Source organism: Orycteropus afer, unplaced genomic scaffold, assembly GCF_000298275.1.
Source record: "Orycteropus afer afer isolate SDZICR_OR568_19922 unplaced genomic scaffold, OryAfe1.0 scaffold00013, whole genome shotgun sequence".
Lineage (NCBI taxonomy): Eukaryota > Metazoa > Chordata > Mammalia > Tubulidentata > Orycteropodidae > Orycteropus > Orycteropus afer.
In genome coordinates this window covers 5,667,154-5,674,989 of record NW_006921600.1, presented here as the reverse complement: position 1 = coordinate 5,674,989, position 7,836 = coordinate 5,667,154, and positions in this window count along the sequence as shown.

Sequence of the window (7,836 nt, the reverse complement as noted above, 5' to 3'; positions counted from 1 at the left end):
AAAAAAAAAAAAAAAATTAAAGAAACAGTTCTTAAATCAGTTTAGATAGAATAAAAAAGACTGTGATTAAAGGTTAACCTTTATACTCATTCCATCAATGTTTTGCATACTGAAAGGGCAATTATGAGGTAATATTATGATAACAGTAATAATTGGATGATGATACTGTTGAAGATGATGGACCTGGTGTTGGAGAGGATGAACATGTGCTGGGGGTGGGGAGGGAAGGCTGTTACCACTGGAGTGAATTTCTTGAAGTAGTCATCAAAGGAAGTTTGTACAGAGTTTTTCTTTTTCTCATCATAAATGCCCTTGTAGCAACTGAGGCCCTTGGTAACTGTATGATAAACTTCGCTGATCTCTGTATTAGGATTAGGGATTCAAACTGGTTCATTCTGGTTCAACCCACTGCTGAGAATTTGCATTTCCACCCCAGATATAGTGAATCAGAATCTATATTTTAACAAGATCCTCAGGTGCTTCTTACATATAAATAAGAATCTTGTTAAATGTAGATTCTGATTCAGTATATCTGGAGTGGAAATGAAAATTCTCAGCAGGAGACAGAACCAGAATGAGCCTGTTAGAAGCCATGATTAGGACCTTGCTCCTCTAGCTTTGCTTCAATGAGATGAAAGGCTTCAGCTAAGTCATGAAAACCTTTTTCTGTTCTGGAGTTTTTAGGTCCTGGTCTTCTTCCTGAAATGCTATCAACTGCTGCTCTAGGTCCACAAGGTCTTCATTGGTTAACCTTCAGCAAGAGTCAAGTAACTAACTATACGACTTCATTTTCACTGATATCTAACTGTAGTTGATTACCAGTATCAACCACAACTTGCCCGACTTCGACCATCATCTATTAATCTCTGAAAAGCACATGTAAATTAGGGCACAATTTGTTCCACAATCTTTTCTTATTTGACTGCTTCCCTTCATGCAAAGAATCAGCAATACATTTAATACCATCATAGATGTTACAATTCCTCCAGAACTCCCCTAACCTCATCACATCATCTTTGGTAGCCCTGACTGCTTGCAAGAAGATCTGCCATAAATATTAGGCTTAAAGGAGCTGACGACTTCCTAATATACTGGCTGAAGTAGTGATGTGATGTTGGGGGTAAAAATAAGACCTTTTTATTAGGATGAAAGTCATTTTAAGTCCTTAGATGTCTGGGTGCATTTTCAAGAACAAGAAGAATCATTAAAGGAATTTTCTTGCCCCAGAAATAATGTTCAAAGGCAGACACAAAATGGTTGAAGAACCAATCTTCAATGATGACAATTGTAGTCCAAACCTTTGCATTTCCCTTCCAAGTAACAGGAAGACATGCCTTAATGATTCAGTGAAGCACCATTGGATTTAGGGAGCCATACACAAGCAAGGGAGCCACCACTCACCTTTCAGTTTCCCATACAGTGGTGGCTTGCTTGTCATTGTAAGGCTGGAGGCTATGTCACTGGTAATTTAAATACCAGTAGGATCACCCATGGTGGACAGGTTTCAGCAGAGCTTGCAGACTAAGACAAACTTGGAAGAAGAAAGAGGCCATCCGCTTCTCAAAGAATTGGGAAGTGAAAACCTTTTGAATAGTAGTGAAACACTGTTTGATATATTACTGTAAAACTTTATGAATAGCCCTGAAACATCGTTTGATACAGTGTCAGATGAAGAGCCCCTCAGGTCAGAAGACATTCAAAATACAACTGGGGAAGAGCTGCTTCCTCAAAATAGCATCGACCTTAATGACATGGATGGAATAAGCCTTTTGGGACCTTCAGATGCTGATATGGCATGATTCAAAATGGTAAGGAACAGCTGCAAATATCCATTAATAATTGGAATGTTGAATGTATGATGTATGAATCAAGAAAAATTGTAAGTTGTCAAAAAAAGAAATTGAAGGCATAAAGATTGCTGTCCTAGGCATTACTGAGCTAATTGCTAATTGCTTTGGACCATTTTGAATCAGACAATCATATGATCTACAATGCAGGGAATGACAAATTGAATAGGAGTGGTGAGGCACTCATCATTACAGAGAATGTTTCAGGGTCTATCCTGCAGTACCATGCTGTCAGTGATAGGATAATATCCATACACCTACAAGGAAGACCAATTAATATTACCATTATTTAAATTTACCCACCAACCACTAAAGTAAAAGATGAAGTAATTGAAGATGTTTACCACCTTCTGCAGTTTGAAACAGATCAAACACCCAATCAAGATATACTGATGATTATTGGTGATTGGAATGTGAAAGTTAGAAACAAAGAAGAATCATTGGTAGTTGGAAAATATGGCATTGGTAATAGAAATGACACTGCAGATCACATGCTAGAATTATTCATTGGCAATACATTTTTACAGCAAAATAAATGGTGGCTATACATGTGGACTTGCCAGAAATCAGATCAACTACATCTGTAGAAAGAGGCAATGGAGGTAAGCTTAATATTTCCAGCCAAAACGAGGCCAGGACCTGAGTGTGGAACAGATTGTTCTGGTTACCTAGTGCCACTCTGACAGGAATATACCATAAGTGGGATGACTTGAACAAACAGGAGTTTATTCTCTTACAGTTTGGGAGGCTACAAGTCCGAGTTCAAAGTGCCAGAGTCTAGGGACTGGGTGAAGGCCTCTTGACCTTGGGCTTCAGCTCTCTCTCATGCTCCTGGCCCACTGAAGCTAGAGACATCTCTTCACTCAGGCAGCTATCAGCTGCTCAGGCTAACAGCCCAAGGTCAATAAATAAAATGGTACAGTCCTGATGTTACGAAACCATATGGCAGGCCATTGATTCAAGTCAACTGAAAGTACCAGGGTCAGTAGAGCATGGCAGGCTGCTGAACAATGACATGGCTACATGCCATAAGCTACAGACTGTTCCCTAAGCCTTCTGCTTATATACAGGAACTGCTTCCTAACCACATCCCTAAGGCAACTATACAGCCACTCACAGTAGATTCCATCATGCAGTTGATTACCAGTTTCATCACGGGGAATACTACATCCAGCTGCCCAGCCACTCAACCAGGCCCAGCCAAGGTGACACACAAATTTAACTACCACACAGACCACCAATTACTCATATGCAAGCTCAAGCTGAAGCTGAATATGTTTAAAACAAGTCCACAAGAGCCAATATATGACCTTGATTATATCCCACCTGAATTTAGAACCATCTGAAGATTTGATACATTAAACACCAATGACAGACAACCAGACGAATTGTGGGATGATATCAAGAACATCATACAAGAAGAGAGCAAAAGGTCATTAAAAAGATAGGAAAGGAAGAAAAGACCAACATGAATGTAAGAAGAGACTCTGAAACTTGCTCTTGAATGGAGAACAGCTAAAGCAAATGGAAGAAATGGCAAGGTAAAAGAGCTGAAAAGATTTCAAACAACACCTCGAGAAGAAAAAGTCAATTATTATAATGAAATGTGCAAAGACTTGGAGTTAGGAAATCAAAGCAGAAGAACATGGTCAGTATTTCTCAAGCTGAAATTACTGAAGAAAAAAATTCAAACCTCCAGTTGCAATATTGAAGAACTCTATGGGCAAAATATTGAATTATGCAGGAAACATCAAAAGAAGATGGAGGGAATACAAAACTCACTGGACAAAAAAGAATAAGTTCTTGATCAACTATTTCAGGAGGTGCCATATGATCAAGAACCAGTGGTACTGAAGGGAGAAGCCAAAGCTCCACAGAAGAAACTGCAGAAAAACAAGACTCCAGGAATATATAGAATAGCCATTGAGATGTTTCAACAAATAGGTGCCTCATTGGAGGCACTTACTCAGCTACACCAAGTAATTTGGAAGACAGCTACCTCGCCAACTGACTGCAAAAGATCCATATTCGTACCTATTCCAAAGAAAGATACTCCAACAGAATGCGGAAATTATCAAAGAGTATCATTAATACCACACACAAGTAAAATCTTGCTGAAGATAATTTAAAAAAAAAAAAAAAAAAAAGTTGTAGCAGTATCTCAACAGAAACTTCCAGAAATGCAAGCTGGATTCAGAAGAGGACATGGAACAAGGGATATCATTGCTGATGTCAGATGGATCTTGGCTGAAATCAAAGAATACCAGAAAGATGTTTACTTGTGTTTTATTCACTATGCAAAAGCATTCAACAGTGTGGATTGTAATAAAGTATGGACAACATTGAGAAGAATGAGAATTCCAGAACACTTAATTGTGCTCATGAGGAACTTATACATATACCAGGAGGCTGTCATTCAAACAGAACAAGGGACAATGCATGGTTTAAAATAAGGAAGGGTGTGCAGCAGGGTTGTATCCTTTCACCATACTTATTCAATCTGTATGGTGAGAAAATAATCTGAGAAACTGGACTATATGAAGAAAAATGCAGCATCAAGATTGGAGAAAAAATTGATTAACAACCTGCAATATGCAGATACCACAACCTTGCTTGCTGAAAGTGAAGATGACCTGAAGCACTTACTGATGGAGATTAAAGACTACAATCTTCAGTATGGATTACCCCTCAACATAAAGAAAACAAAAATCCTCACAAATAGACCAATAAGCAGCATCATGATAAATGGAGAAAAGATTGAAGTTGTCAAAGACTTCATATAACTTGGTTCTACAATCAACACCAACGGAAGAAGAGTTGATGCTTTTAAATTGTAATCTTGGTGAAGAATACTATGGACCACCAGAAAAACAAACAAATCTGTCCTGGAAGAAGTGTGGTTGGAATGCTCCTTGGAAGCAAGAATGGCCAGGCTTTATCTCACCTACTTTGGTCATATTGCCAGAAGGATCATTCCCCTGAGGAAGATATCATGCTTGGTAAAGTGGAGAGTCAGCAAAAGAGGGGAAGACCATGAATAGGATGGACTGACAGAATGGCTGCAAGGATGAGCTCAAGCATAGCAAGGATTGTGAGGATGTTGCAGGTCTGGGCAGTGTTTTATTTTGTTATAACTGGGGTCACATTATGAGTCAGTCAACTCGATGACAGCTAAAAACAACATAAGCAAAGGTTTGAATTTGAAATTCCCAGATGTGTTAGCCCCAGCAGTAACTTTAGCCTATCCTTCAATGCTTTACTACCTGGTATAATTTTTTCCTCTTTCAAAATGTAGGCCCTTGCAGCCACTTTTTTTTTTCCCAAAATAAGCCATTCTCTTCTACATTAAATATTTGGTCTCAGAAAAATCACTTGCAGCATTTACATCTGCACGAGCTGCTTCACCTTACACTTTTTTTTTTTTTTTACTTTTATTGTGGTAAAAATAGTACAAAACAAGACATTTGACAATATAACACTTCCACATTTACAACTCAGGGACATTGATTTTCATATTGTGCCACCATTATTGCTATCGTTTTCTAAAATATTCCACCACCTATTAGCATAAACTCAATGCCCCCAAACAAAAGCGTCCCTTTCCTCCTCCCTACTACCCCTGGTAACCACTACTAATCCTTGGTTTCTATGTGTTGTGGTTTTTAGATGCCATCGAGTTATCACTGACTCATAACGACCCTATGTATAACAGAATGCAACACTGCCCAGTCCTGTGCCAGCCTCACAGTCCTTTCTGTACCTAAGCCCATCATTTCAGCCACTGTGTCAGTCCATCTTGGTGATGGCCTTCCCACTTTTCATTGACCCTCCACATTACCAAGCATGATATCCTTCCCCAGGGAATGATCCCTTCTGACAACATGACCAAAGCAGATGAGACGATGTGTGGCCTTCCTCACTACTGAGGAGCATTCCAGCTGCACTACACTTCCTCCAGGACAGATTTGTTAGTTCTTTTAGCAATCCATGGCACTTTCAGTATTCTTTGCCAACACAACAACTCAAAAGCATCAACTCTTCTTCCTTCAGTCTTTCTTACTCATTGTCCAGTTCTCACATGCCTGAGGTTTGTGTCAGGCACACCTTAGTCTTCAAAGATACATCTTTGCTCTTTAGCACTTAAAAGAGGTCTTTTGCATCAGATTTGTCCAATGTAATACGTTGTCTGATGTCTTGACTGCTGCTTCCATTGGTGTTGATTGTAGAATCAAGTTACATGAAGTCGTTGACAACTTCAATCTTTTCTCCATTTATTGTGATGTTGCCTATTGGTCCAGTTGTGATGATTTTTATTTTCTTTATATTGAGGTGTAATCCATACCACACACTGTACTCAACTCACTGCCATCGAGTTGAAGCCAACTCATAACGATCCCTCTTTGGGTTTCCAAGGTGATATCACTACAGAAGTAGATTGTCCAATCTTCCTTCCGAGGAGTGGCTGTTAGGTTTGAACCACCATCCCTCTGTTTAGCAGTCAAATGCCTTAGGCACTATGCCACCAGAGCTCCTTTATATTGAGGTGTAATCCATACTGCAGACTGTACTCTTGAATCTTCATCAGTAAGTTCTTCAAATCATCCTCACTTTCAGCAAGCTAAGTTGTGTCATCTGCATATCACAGGTTGTTATGAGCCTTCCTCAAATTCTGATGCCACGTTCTTCTTCATATAGTCCAGCTTCTCAGATTATTTGCTCAGCATGCAAATTGAATAAGCATAGTGAAAGGATACAACCCTGACACACTCCCTTCCTGATTTTAAACCATGCAGTATCTCCTTACTCTGTATGAATGACAGTCTCCTGGTCTATATATATGTTCCTCATGAATACAATTAAGTGCTCTGAAATTCCCATTCTTCTTAATGTTATCCACAATTTGTTATGATCCACACAATCAAATGCTTTTGCATAGTCAATAAAACACAAGTAAACATCTTTCTGGTTTTCTTCAATTTCAGCCAATATCCATCTGATATAAGCAATGATATCCCTCTTTCCATGTCCTCTTCTGAATCCATCTTGCATTTCTGGACATTCTATGTCAACATACTGTTGCAACCATTTTTGAATTATCTTCAGCAAGATTTTACTTGCATGTAATTTCCACATTCTGTGCAATCACCTTTCTTTGGAATGGGTGTAAATATGGATCTCTTACAGTCAGTTTGCCAGGTAGCTGTCTTCCAATCACAGAAGGACAACTATTGTATTAGTCCGTTATTGTAAAAGTCAAGGAAAGGTTTATCTACGTAAGGAAATTTTCTTTGTTGGTTACCAGGGGGGAGGGGAGGAGAGGGAACACTGTTAGATAGAGATTAATAGTGATTTGGGTAAAGAGAAGGGCAATGTACCAAATGTGAGTGACCAATATGGTGGCACTGAGGAAGAGAAAGACATAGAGAGGTACATGGGAGGTACAGACAACAAAGATGAACCCTTGTGCGCATATAGTATGGCATTGTCAACGAAGGCATACATGGGTATACAGGTGGATAGATGGGTGGACAGGCTGAACTATTAGGTATGTCTATGAAGCAGGGAGTGTACCCAAGAACATGTTTAGGGTTGGCAGAAAATGGTCCTATAAGTTTATGTGTATGCTCTGAATTCCCAGGTGTATAGTAGAGCTGACAAGGGGCAAGGATGTAGTCACTGCTTGGTCACAGCTAGCTACCAAGAAGGACTGAGTAGTTGACTGTGGGCTTGGGACCATAGTAGCAGGGGACATCAAGTTTAATTGGCATAACATACTACACAAAACATTTTTCTACCTCCTACTTTGGCGAGTAGCAACTGGGATCTTAAAAGCTTGCTAGCTGCCATCTAGATGCAACGACAGGTCTCTCTTCATCCAGAGCAAAGAAGAATAAAGAAAACCAAAGATTCATGGAAACAATTAGTCCTAGTGACTGGTTCACCATATGTTCTGCAGCCTATACAACTGTGAGACCAGAAGAACTAGATG